This window comes from Euprymna scolopes, chromosome 29, assembly GCF_053919585.1.
Source record: "Euprymna scolopes isolate OS-2025 chromosome 29, ASM5391958v1, whole genome shotgun sequence".
Classification (NCBI taxonomy): domain Eukaryota; kingdom Metazoa; phylum Mollusca; class Cephalopoda; order Sepiida; family Sepiolidae; genus Euprymna; species Euprymna scolopes.
Genome location: NC_136510.1, coordinates 106,583,147 through 106,595,428, shown reverse-complemented (window position 1 = coordinate 106,595,428; position 12,282 = coordinate 106,583,147). Strand labels below are relative to the sequence as shown.

At 31.7% G+C, this 12,282-nt stretch overlaps 1 protein-coding gene across 2 annotated transcripts in view; it reads left to right on the top strand.

Moving 5' to 3' along the window:
- The window catches only part of LOC145252803 (cell division cycle and apoptosis regulator protein 1-like), a 263,934-nt gene that overhangs the window by 40,782 nt on the left and 210,870 nt on the right, over positions 1–12,282 (top strand). The window lies entirely within an intron of this gene.

Here is a 12,282-nt window from a genome sequence, read left to right as displayed (position 1 = left end):
TATAAGTGCTAGGTAATAATCAGTTCTAAGTGAGTCTTCTGGAGGTTGAAGGTTCTCAGTATGGGCAATGCTAATTATCCGATCATAGTTGATAGAACGAGAACAAGTTACTCTCGTGACTTTAAGGGTTCTGTTTGAAATTTCATAGATTCTCAAGTTCGACAAGATTCACCTGAGGAAAGCTAGAACGTTGATAATAACAACCAGGTTAACCGTTTATGACCTAAATTATGATGTAGATGATTAAAAAAATATTTGTTCATTTTCGTTTAAAGGGTAATAATACTATGATTGTCTTCAAATTGGAAAAATTATGAAGTTCAATAGTTAAACTATCACTGAGAGTTTTTACATTTCATAAACTTACCTTGATTATTATGCATTGTGCTTGAAAGTGTTTTTATGACAAACGAAATCTTCCACACTCTGAGATAGACGGCGGCATACTGAATGTAAGCAGTGGACAGTTGCAATATGGAGGTATCTGGCATCTACTCAGATACTGAACTAATACGTACAAGGCGTGTTTGAATCAATTCTCACTTTATTTATGCCGTTATATTCATTTATTTACAACTGAACGAATTAATTCAACCAGGTCGTAAAAGATTAAGAACAACACAATAGAAATTCTCAATCGTCATCTAAATAAAATTCTGAAGCATAGCTTTTTGCATTTGTGAAATCGTACACTTAACTCCAAAAGCCCATTTTTGTTAGGTAATCTCCAACAATGTGAACGAGTTTTGTTTATTTATTCAAACCTTAACCTTTTCCTTGTGTAATTCTGTCATGGTCAAAAAAGATTGAGTAGTCGCTGAGGGAGTATAACCACTTTTCTATGCTTAGTCCCCCCCAAAAAAAAAAGCCGTTGAGTAAATAGACTTTCTGCATTTAATGGTTATACAATTTTGAACAGAAATATCCGGCTTTCCGCATTGAAAAGGTTTAATCAAAATGATTTCTTTTATGTGGGTCGCTTTCTACATGACATAAAAAGAAAAAAACGTTACTTTCATTTGTCAATTTTCTTTTATGCTGCTTCTCTTTTCGTTGATGGCATTTACCACAACAATTACCCTATATTTTTTGTGCTTCTCTTTCGAGATTGTTTTTCTCTAATTATTAGCTGCCATCTTTTTTTATACGATGACGATGCCTTCATGCATTTTTTTTTTTTTTTTGTGGGAGTTGATGATAGATGTAAGCACTTGTGTGACAGAAATAACTTCTCTTCTAAACATGACGTCTTATTTATAAATATGGCTTCCTCTTTTGCGGTGTGTGTACTTTTCTTAAGTACACATTATTGTGGCAGGTGAAAAATATTTGAGAATTTTTTTTTTGTGCCTCATATTATTTTATATTTTGAAGAAGGTTAAGCTGGAAATTAAAAAAAATTTGTGGTTGTCCCGAATACCCCCCCCCCCTCATATTAAAACAAAAACTACAGAAAAATCTTTGTATATACCTCTGCAGTGAAAAGTTTATATTCCGAAAATTATGTAAATTAATCTATAAGAATGTTTTTATAAAGAAAATGCTTTTTAAATGATTTCAAGCAATTAATGGGAAATCATAGGTATTACAGGATTTATCTCAAGTTTGAATTATTGTTAAATTCTCCCCTTGTTTTTTCAAGATGACGATGTTAGAGTCCTTTCTTGCTTATTCATAAAATTTGATTTTCATAGTTAAAAAATCAAACTACTTGATCAATTTACCTAATTTTTATTTTTATTTTTTTTATTTTTGTTCGATCACAAGTACATACATCAGATGGTTTGTTTTGTTTTTTTAATATAGGAGAAATTCTGGCCAAGAAGCAAGTTTTTGTGCCTCATAGAATTTTATATCTTATAATTGTAAGGGTTAAATTGGAAATTAATGACCGTTATTTTACAATCATTAAAACAAAAAGGCATGGGTGCAATAGTAGTCATATTTACTTAGGATGCCTGCATTAACTACCAAGTACTTTTTATTTTAAATTTCACATGTCATAAATGTGCATTGGTTGATGTAGTTAATCATGCCGCATGGTTGCAATGCATGCGAATAACAGACAGGTGAGAAATACTTATTGAATAGAAAAGAGGCCACACAAGAAAATGGGGAATATATGATATTGGGTTTGGCCACACACAATTTCATTTGTCCATTTTTAAAAAAAAACTGTTCATTCACATACATGATTCACTGCTGTAGTTAAACTGGTCAATTTTTTTTAACTTTGACTCCTATTATGACCCCTAAACATTTATTGTTTTGGGCTAAAATCAAGTTATTAAGTTAGATCCATGTCCAAGGAACCTATATCTAAAATTTCAAGTGTTTAGACCCAAAATTGTCGGAGGAGTTTGGTAGAGTTCTCAAAGGTCAAATCGTTGAACTTTGACCCCTTAACAAATTTCTGGCCGAAAACAGATCACATAGATTTTCCCAAATCTCGGTACCCTGTATATCAAATTTCGAGTCTGTAGACTAAAAATTGACAGAGTTATTGCGTAGGGAAATGTACACAGACAGACACACAGACACGTTCACTTTTATATATAGATGCCATTCGTATTGTACTTCAAAAGAAAAACTATCGCTTGAACCAAATATCTTACATGTTTTGGAGGATACTTTTGTTATTCCTTTACACAGGTAATGCCGAATAACCTTGCCAGTTATCTATGTAATAAGTATTCATAGTTTTTTTTATAGATTGCAAGTGATAACTGCTAAAGATAACGTTTCCCTATTTCATGGTTGTTCAATGAGCATCAAAATGACGTTCTGTTACTTGTGGCTTTATTATCTAAATACTTGAATCGGTTATGAGATATTTTTCCAATCATAAACTCTTGATAGCTTGCAAATGTCTCAAAGGAAGTTTCAGTAGATTGTTATTTAGGTTGTTGATTGCTATTTAGACTCAGTTTGTAATTACTTTTGTATTTCTGTTTTCTGCCTGGTTTAATGGTCAGTGACCTGCAACATATGAGATCATATATACCAGTGGTGGTGATAAAAAAAGTGTGTGTGTGGGGGGGGGGAGTAGCGAAATTATTATTGTATTGAAAGTTTAAATTCTGGTATCATTATAAATCATGAGACCTTTTTTGCTACTAATATGCCAAGTTTGAAATTTAGTGGAGTTGGTCTTTATTTTCTTGGAAAATAAAAACACCAATAACCACATTAAAATTTCCAACGATTTTTTTAAATTCCTGATTCCAAATCCGTTTTTTTTTTTGTTTTTTTTTAATTAACAAAATTTATTACTTACACCAATACGGAGATTATGTTTTGAGTTCAGTTATAGAAATCGCTCCAGACAAGACATGAAACCACCTGATGTAAGGAGCTAAAAAAATTATTTAAAAAAACTACATCAAAGTAAAAAATTAACCAATAAGTGTAATGTGGATAGATTCCAACACAGGAAACAGCGATTCTTCCTCCTTTGTCAAAAGCATCGCTCATGAAATGTGAGGTTTAAAATAAAGGAAGCGAGTTACAAGACTGGTAAAAGTAAAATCCAAGGTCCATTTTTATTTTATTTTTTTTTTTAATTTTTATTTTTTATTTTTATTACTGTATAAAAATTTTTGTCGCTATGTTTGTTTAATGTCCACATCACCAAGATTGGTCAAAATATCGGTCACGATATAACTTATAAGAATTCAATTTTGGAATATCTAGGTCAAGGTCATAAAAAGTGAAAATTACACTTTTGGCTCTGTTCATTGTAAAGACTTGCTACTTTGTGTATATATATTTTGTATAATAATTAAGTATGGCATCTTATGGGATCTTCAGTCAGGGATGAAATTTTAACAGAATTTCAATTTCCGATTTGTTAAATTTGATGCATTTGATCCTCTTTCATAAGAGTAACCATTATCTTGGTTATGACCGTGATCCGATAAGAAAGTATTTCAGTTATCAACGTTTCCCATGGCATAACTTTGGAAATACTTCATATAATGTGAAGAAGACCCAGATATGACTTTAGCTCATCTTTACCTTGTTAGTCATGTGAATGCAGTCTCGTAAATGATTTGCATTTTTGTGGTTCATAAAAAATAAGAATGGAGATGTAATTAAAAAAAAAAGGGTTATAATTATAACTTTCATTGTGTGTAGACAAAATATTTTTTTGTTTGTCTGAAGTTTGCACTTTTTATAGGTGATTACGTTTGCGTTGGTTTAAAAACAAAACAAAAAAATTGCTTAACTCGTATAATAAATATTTGCCATTTTAGATTATATATTTTACTCTTGTTTTCTATGTAAACCCTGGTACAGACAATTGGGCTTTTGAAAGAAAGAAAAGAAAAATTAATCACATAAAACTATAACTTACTTAATCCGACATTTCGGTTTTTGGGAATAATGAAAAGCATGAATAATGTTTTTTTTTTAATGTGTTAAATATTTTGAATAACATTTGTCCTTTTTGCAGTCTCTAATGCAGGTGTGGGCAAACTTTCCAGAGCAAGGGCCACATTAAGAAAATTCAAATTTTACTTGGCCGCATAGTATATTTTCCAATATAATTGATATCTAAAATAGACAAAATAAAAGGGGTCCTGGATATGCCCTTAAACTATATCCGATGGTGAGGCCCCAGCTTGCAGGCTTTGAGGAGTGTGGAGCCACCATTTAATTCCCATTGCTCCCAGGTCCACTCTGACCTGGAGTGGTAGTACCTGTTAGGGTCCTAACTATGGGTTAAATAGAAACCGACTTGAAAAAAAAAAATATTCTATTAAAATTTTTTTCTTAAATCACTGGATTAAATGACCTGAAAAGGGCTGATGTGCCGTAAATCAACCAACCATAAGCAGAAGCTTCACATGAAACACATTTGAAAACTAACCTTGTTTTAAGAATAAAAGCAATTAAGTAACTCTGTTAAAAAAAAATATTTTTATTAATTAATATTTTAGAATAGAAACTTCAAAAGGTACACATAAAGTAACTCAAAAGGACAAAAATAAATTTATATATTAAAGACGAACCGTCACATGAAGCACATTTGTTTGAAAACAAAGTAACTCAATTTAAAGAGGAAAAACATATTTTCATTGATATTTTAAAGCAGTAACTTCACGTGAAACATTTATTTGAAAGACAAAATAGCTCAGCAACTGAGCAACAGAAGGATCAAAATGACTCGACTGCAATCATTTACCAGTTTGTTGAAATTTGGTGTCAAGTTGCTTGTACTGATTCTTAACACTGACTAAAGATTCAGGTCTGTGAGAAGTGACCTGTTCTTTGACTTGTTAACTTTCAATATGGAAAAAGTCTGCTCACATATGTCAGTTGAAGCAAATAACACAAACATCTTCCTTGCAAAATTTTTCAGATTTTTAAACTTGTCCGTCCTGTACCTCGTAACCATAAAAAAAAGGGGGGGGGCAAGGAAGGAGAAAAAAAGCAAGCGAGAAGAACAATTTGCTGATGACTTGCATTTCGATTTCACATTATTGAATATAAACTCCTTTTGCGCTTTCAATATTCAGTACTTGGAGGGCCGTATGAATTCCTTTGACGGGCATAAGTTTGCCCACCCCTGCTCTAATGGAAACACTTTTCCCCAAAATGCTGGACATCATTTAAAAAAGAAAAAAAAAAAACATGGGAGAGGAAAGAACTCAGTTTCAATTTTTAGTGATTAATTTGCTTTTATTTATCTCAAAAGCTTATACTTATATATTTATATCAATTTGTTTATTTGTATACGTTAAAAAGAATTCATTGGAAATAAAAACTTAATTTAACTTATTTTTTTCTTTCTAATTTTTATGTTGATCAATATTAAAATTTTATTTGCTTATTCAATTGTTTAGGTAAAGTCAAATAAACATACTTATATTTTTTTTTTTACAACTGATTCTGAGGTCTGCCATTTTTTTTTTTTTTTCACTGACTGCTGCTAATGTAAGTTTTATGGAACTGGGAAGCATTAACTTTGCATACAATTTTGAATGACCTTTTTGGTCGCAAATATTAGTTTTGTAAAGTTTGTTAGAATACACAGTTTTGACCTGGTGCAGCATTCAGTTTGCTCGGGTTGAATCGGCTTTCCCTGAAGAAAGTTTCAAGGGAATATTAAAGTCGCAAGCACTCGTGTGTAAATCAGTTAATCAGTATGTTGTAATTTGTCATGGACAAATATGTTAAAACTCTTAACATTATCAGCAAATAATTGTGTCCAAACACTTATTTATAAATAAAATAAGAATGATCTTGTTTAAATAGTGATGATTTCAATGTTTAAAAAATTTAGGCGTGCATTTTTTTTTTTTTTTTTTTCATCAGACTGAACTTTGAAATTATCTCAGAATTTTCTATGGAGAGATTGGGGGAAAAATGTTGGGTGCTTATTTAGATTAGCACTTGTGGCAACATTTAAAATTAAAGAAAATACAGAAATGCCAGTATGATGTATGTCCTAGTCACGGGACAAAGATGAAAAATTCCAAAAATCACGTAATTTGATCAAGTAATTTATTTCGTTTTATTTATTTTTTTGGTGCTTCTACACTATCCGAATGAAATGTTGTAGTCAATAGTTTTCAGATGAAAACCAATGGTTTCTACTGATTTTTTTTTTTTGTCAATTCTAATAAAATAGTGCGGTACCCGGTATCGCCCGGGTGTTTGAAGGTGGGGGTGGGGGATAAAACAAAATGGAAAATAAAGAATAAGTGAACGTAATAACCCTGTTTAAATATAACTTTTTAAAATCGGAAAAACAAAACAAAAAAACAGTGAACGTGATGTAAAATAAAGAATAAGTGAACGGAAAAGAAATAACCAATTGTTTAAATGTTAAAACTTAAAAAAAAAAGAAATAACCAATTGTTTAAATGTTAAAACTTAAAAAAAAAAAAAAGAAATAACCAATTGTTTAAATGTTAAAACTTAAAAAAAAAGAAATAACCAATTGTTTAAATGTTAAAACTTAAAAAAAAAAAAAAATAAAAAGCAGTAAACGTGATGGAAAAAAAAAAAACGAACAAAAAAAAATGGCATAACCCTGTTTCAATATAACTTTAAAAATAAAAATAAAAAATGTATCTGATATCTCGGCTCGAACGTGCAATCTTAAGATGATGAGGCTGCCACTATACCGACTGATCTATGATCGTGTGAACGAAGTTAGGTTGTTTTTTTTTTAATTTGTTTTTTTTTTTTATATTTAAACTAATTCAAGAAAGAACGTTTTTTGCGCATGCATGTTTGGCTAAATTGTCATGAAGGAACAATTTTTGCTACCCCTTCCTGTAGAAAAGTGCCCAGTTGAGAGTGAAGGAATGAATGTTTTTGGCCAATTTTTCGATATTTGTCGTCCGAAGGGTCATGCTTCAAAATGATACTGATCTTGTGAAAATCCGTCGCCTATGTGGAAAGGTTTTGCAAGATATACAAACATACATACATTTAAACAGACAGGTTAGATTTATCTTATAGATTACAATGGTAGCTTCCAAATCATGCAGTGAAAATTACTGAATTATTAAAAAAAAACAATTTTAATCATGTTAGCAGGTGAAAAATTGTGGCCATCTTGTTTTTATAAAATAAACGGAAAATTACCTCCCTTTTAAACTTTCCTGTGACTTACGGAAGCAAATTAGATTGATTTCTTGAAATTCTTTCTTTGATAAATAATTTTCTACCTTATCGATTTCTGTAATTTTTTTTTTTATATAATCATATTAAAAATGAGGAATACGTAGAAACCATTGTTTTCATGTGAAATTCAGTTTTACGATTTCCGAAATTTCGTCCCAATAGTGTAGAAGTGCCTTTTTTTTTTTTTTTTTTTTTTTTGTTCAAGAAAATCAAGTTTTACTGTTTCAATGAGGGTGAAAAAGATGAAGAAACTAATCAGACGACAAAGGCGGATAACCCTAAAACATGTTGAAACTGTCAAAATAATCACTGATTACCTTCCTTTACTATGTTCTCTAGAGAGACATGGGCTCGTCTTTTATGTATCGGTAAAAAACGACAAAATTGCTTGTGTAAATAAATAAAAATAAAAAAAACTACTTGATCAATTCCGTGCTAAATAGGTACAATATATAATTTTTTTTTTCTTTTATTGCAATAAGTGCCGATCTGAATAAGCATGAAATGTTGATTACAACACTTCAATCGATCTGCATAACTATGAGCAATTATTTAAATATAATCTCGCTATTATTGTTCTTTTATCGTTCAAAGATAGTACCTTTTTAATGCATTCATTTTTTATTATTCAATTTTATAGATGAGCTTATGGTTAAATAAAAACTTTCACTTTTTCTAATGAATAATTGAAGCTTGTTTTGTGTTTCATTAATGAAGCGTTATACAATTGATATATATATTTATTTATTTTTTTTTGGTTGATTTAAATGAAATTTTATACTTTTTAAAAACGTTTTGCTATTACTTTGCTTCAGTGTTGCACCCCTGTGTTTTACAAGTACATTAATGAAATGTGTTCTGATGAACTCTCAGTAATTGTGGCCCCCCTCAACATAAATATCCCTTCACTAAAGAGGTCTCTAGATGGTGGAAAGCCTTTTATTCAAAAATAGTCTGTTCCCTCAAACTGTTAGATTTTGAAATTCCCTCTGTTTCTTGCTGCTCTCACTGTACCAACACCCAGAAATTTAAATGTAATGTGAACAGACATCTTGCTGCTCACCTCCCTATATAGTTCCACTTTAGACATGATCTAGTTCCCCTTTAGATATGGTCTCAAATAGTAGCCTGTTATGTTCAGATGACAATATGCCTTGTTTGAGGTGTGTGTGTGTGTGTGTGTATATATATATATATTTTTAATTTTTACTGGTACTTTATCATTAAATTCCCCTTCCTTATGAATAAAATAGAAAGTTGTGTCTAATAGTTTCAGTACTAAATAATCTCAAAAGGGTTGATATGCCATAAAACAAATCCAGCAAACCCTAACCCATTAATCTATCTATTCTATTTGGGTACCAAAGAAGTCTCCATTTCTATTTCATTGTTTGAATCTGTTGCATCAAAAGTGACAATAGAAAATAATTGCCACAGCTAAATTGAATCCCCTGTTAACTAACATCAATCTCTTTGTCAGGATTACACATGCAAATCGCTTTTCTTTGCATTTCCTTTTCCTCAATCAAAAGCCACAATAAGTGAACAAACTGCACTCGCTTCTTCCATTCTCTTCTCTGTATTATTCCTCGTACTTAAGCCATCTTCATCTTCTCCCATCAATATTTTATTGATCTCCACCATGTTTGAACGTCTCAAAAGGCCTCTTCTACTTTCCTCAGATCAGATCTGCTTCTTTTGTGGGGCTGGGATTACTCTTTGAACACCACGAAGTAATGCATCAAATTGTCTCTTCAGAAATACACACTAACAAAGTTGTGCATCAATCTCTCGACTTTCTCTTCATGGCTTTTATATTTTTATTTTAAAACTAGCTGATCTCATCGGCATTGCCCGGGTGTCAAATATATTCAATGTATTTATTTCCATGTAAGTTGTCACTAGAATATAAACAACAGGTAGAAATACGTAAAGTGCTATATTTAGTCTCCTAATAAAAGAATCTACATGTTGAAACAAGGAAAGATTTGAGATCGGTATCATCTTGAAGCCTGACTCTTCAGATGACAAATATAAAAAAATTGGCTAAAAACATTAATTCCTTCACCCTCAACTGGGCACTTTTCTACAGGAAGGGGTTGCTTTTTTGCCAATATTTTCGAAAGTCATCCCCGCTTTTCGATTGACTAGCCTTAAGTTAAACCTTCACCACTTCCGGTTTCGAGATGGGTGCAACAATAAAGACATCACAATTTTTTTCCACGTTCTTTTCCTCCGCAGTATGGGTTCGAGCCTGCCTGCCTACTACCACTTTTTTTTTTTACTCTCCACCCAAACTGCCTACTGTTGTTCCCCCCCCCCGCACTACTACCAATTTATTTTTACCCCCCCCCCTCCCTTACTCAACTTAGGCAACGCCGGGGAACCCCACGACTCTACCTTTTTTTTTTTTTTTTTTTTAGCACCTCTCTTTCCTTAATATACCTCCACACACCCGGGCGATGCTGGGTACCCCCGCTAGTTATAAATAATCTGGTGAAGAGAACAGGACTAGTTTTCAGCAATCCACTTTGAATAAATTCATGTGTAGCACTTGTCTGATAAGATGGTCATCACTAGGGCTATGACAACAGCATATTCTTTTCATTGTTTTGACTATTAAGTGTGTATCCGTTGATATCTTATATGCTTTTATATAGTGATGTGGTTCTCGGTTGCCTAACTGTGGCGGATATATACTCGATAGTCAAAACAATGAAAAGAATATGCTGTTGTCATAGCCCTAGTGATCACAATTCAGAGGCTAACAGCAAAGATAACATTTCTGTTCATCCGTTTGTATGTATATGGCCATTCTATTGGTACATTTTTTCATTCTTTTGTGAATCTAAGTGTATGAATCTGCAGATAAATTTGTACGCGCTTAAATGTACTTTTATCATTGTAGTATTCATATATATCCTCTTCCCTCCCCCATCTCTTTGTTTTAGCTCAATCGATTGTTTCTTTAATGAAAGCACACGAGTTAATTAACTCCTGTTTTGCACTAGAAATTTTTGTGCATGTGTTTTATTCACGCACATAATGCTTTTTAATCTTAGGTGGTGCATAATGAAATCACAGCCAGTTAAATTGATTTAAAAACCAGTCATTGTTTTGGAGTTTTATATATAAAAAAAAAAAAAACTAATTGGTATATATTTAAACGCACAAAAATAATTAAAAAAAAAACAATCAGCTGAAACACTAAATATAGCAATCTTAATTTTTGTTGAGGCAGTCACACTTAGTGTTCAAATTAATTTCCTGAACATATTGCATGTCCTGGGGCTTATAAAGGCATGTAGTTTTCCATTCGAGAGGAGGCTGAAATAGAAGTCCTCTTTCTACTGCAGCAATGTTGATTGAAATCTGTCGAAAAATATTGACAAATCCTGAAGGGATGAATTGATGCGGAAATCGAACAAATTCTGCGTGATATTTAGACGAAATAGTTAAAAGCAGAAATGGTAAAATTACATTCTTTTGTTTATAATCTCCAAAAACAAGACAAAGAATGCTTCAAATTTATATTTACTACATTAACATTTTAAAAACAAATGTGAAGAAATTCTTTGTTCTGTAGTAGAATAACCAGGGACCAATTTGGGTCATATATTATGAAGAAAAAAAAAGAAAATGATAATTAGGTTAATTGAGCTGAAATTAAAAAATTAGAAAGAGAATAACAAAAGTAAATTTGTATAAATCTATATAGTACAACGAATTTTGGACTGGTTTAATTCTATTGTTGGTTTCCTCCATTACTTACAGGGGCGAGGGGGGGGGTGAAAATGGTACTCTCGAACCAACCGGATTTGAACTTCAGATTTAGTTTATCAGTTTCATGTTATTCGCTTTATCACCATCAATTGCCACAAAACTGATATATTATTTTTTTCATGGAAATCGCTCCAGACAAGGTACAAAGCTATTTGGTGTAATGAGCTAAAAAAAAAAAAATACTATGTCAAGGTCTAGAACATGCCAAAGATAGGTGTTAGATAGAATAAGATTGTGATTGGAAAACAGCAATTTTTCTCTCGTTGTCAGAAACGTGACTTATGAAATCTGAGAGCTAAAGGATAAAATAATAAAAAATAGCAAAAAAGCAAAAAAAGAAAATTAAAAAGATTATTAAAGAACGTGTAGGAGGAATTTTTTTTTTTTTTTTAAATTTGTATTTAAAAAAAAAAAAAACATGAAGTTAAACTTAGTGAAAGCAACTTTGATACAAACAATAGTTTTGGGATAACGTTTCGCTGCAGAACAATTTGTTTTAATTGCACATTAATTTACTGGAATTTATAGTTGAAAATAAACAAAAACACTAGTTAAATTTACATACTAGCAGAGGTATGGCATGTTGACTGGTTCTTATTAGAGCACCGATGTTAAGCAACGTCAAGTTCAATCAATACCAAATAAGTGACCATTTGGGAATACCAGGCGCTGTATGTAAGAGAGGACGTCTACACCCCCCTGCAAAAATCTAATGTCATCTCCTGATGGGGATATACATTCCCATGAGACTGCTTCCTTTGGTTTAACCCGTTTAGGGTATGTGAAGATTTGATAGCTAGTTACTAGCAAGGAGATTCGGCATTACCTGGGATTGAATAAGAAAAACTTGTGCGCTTT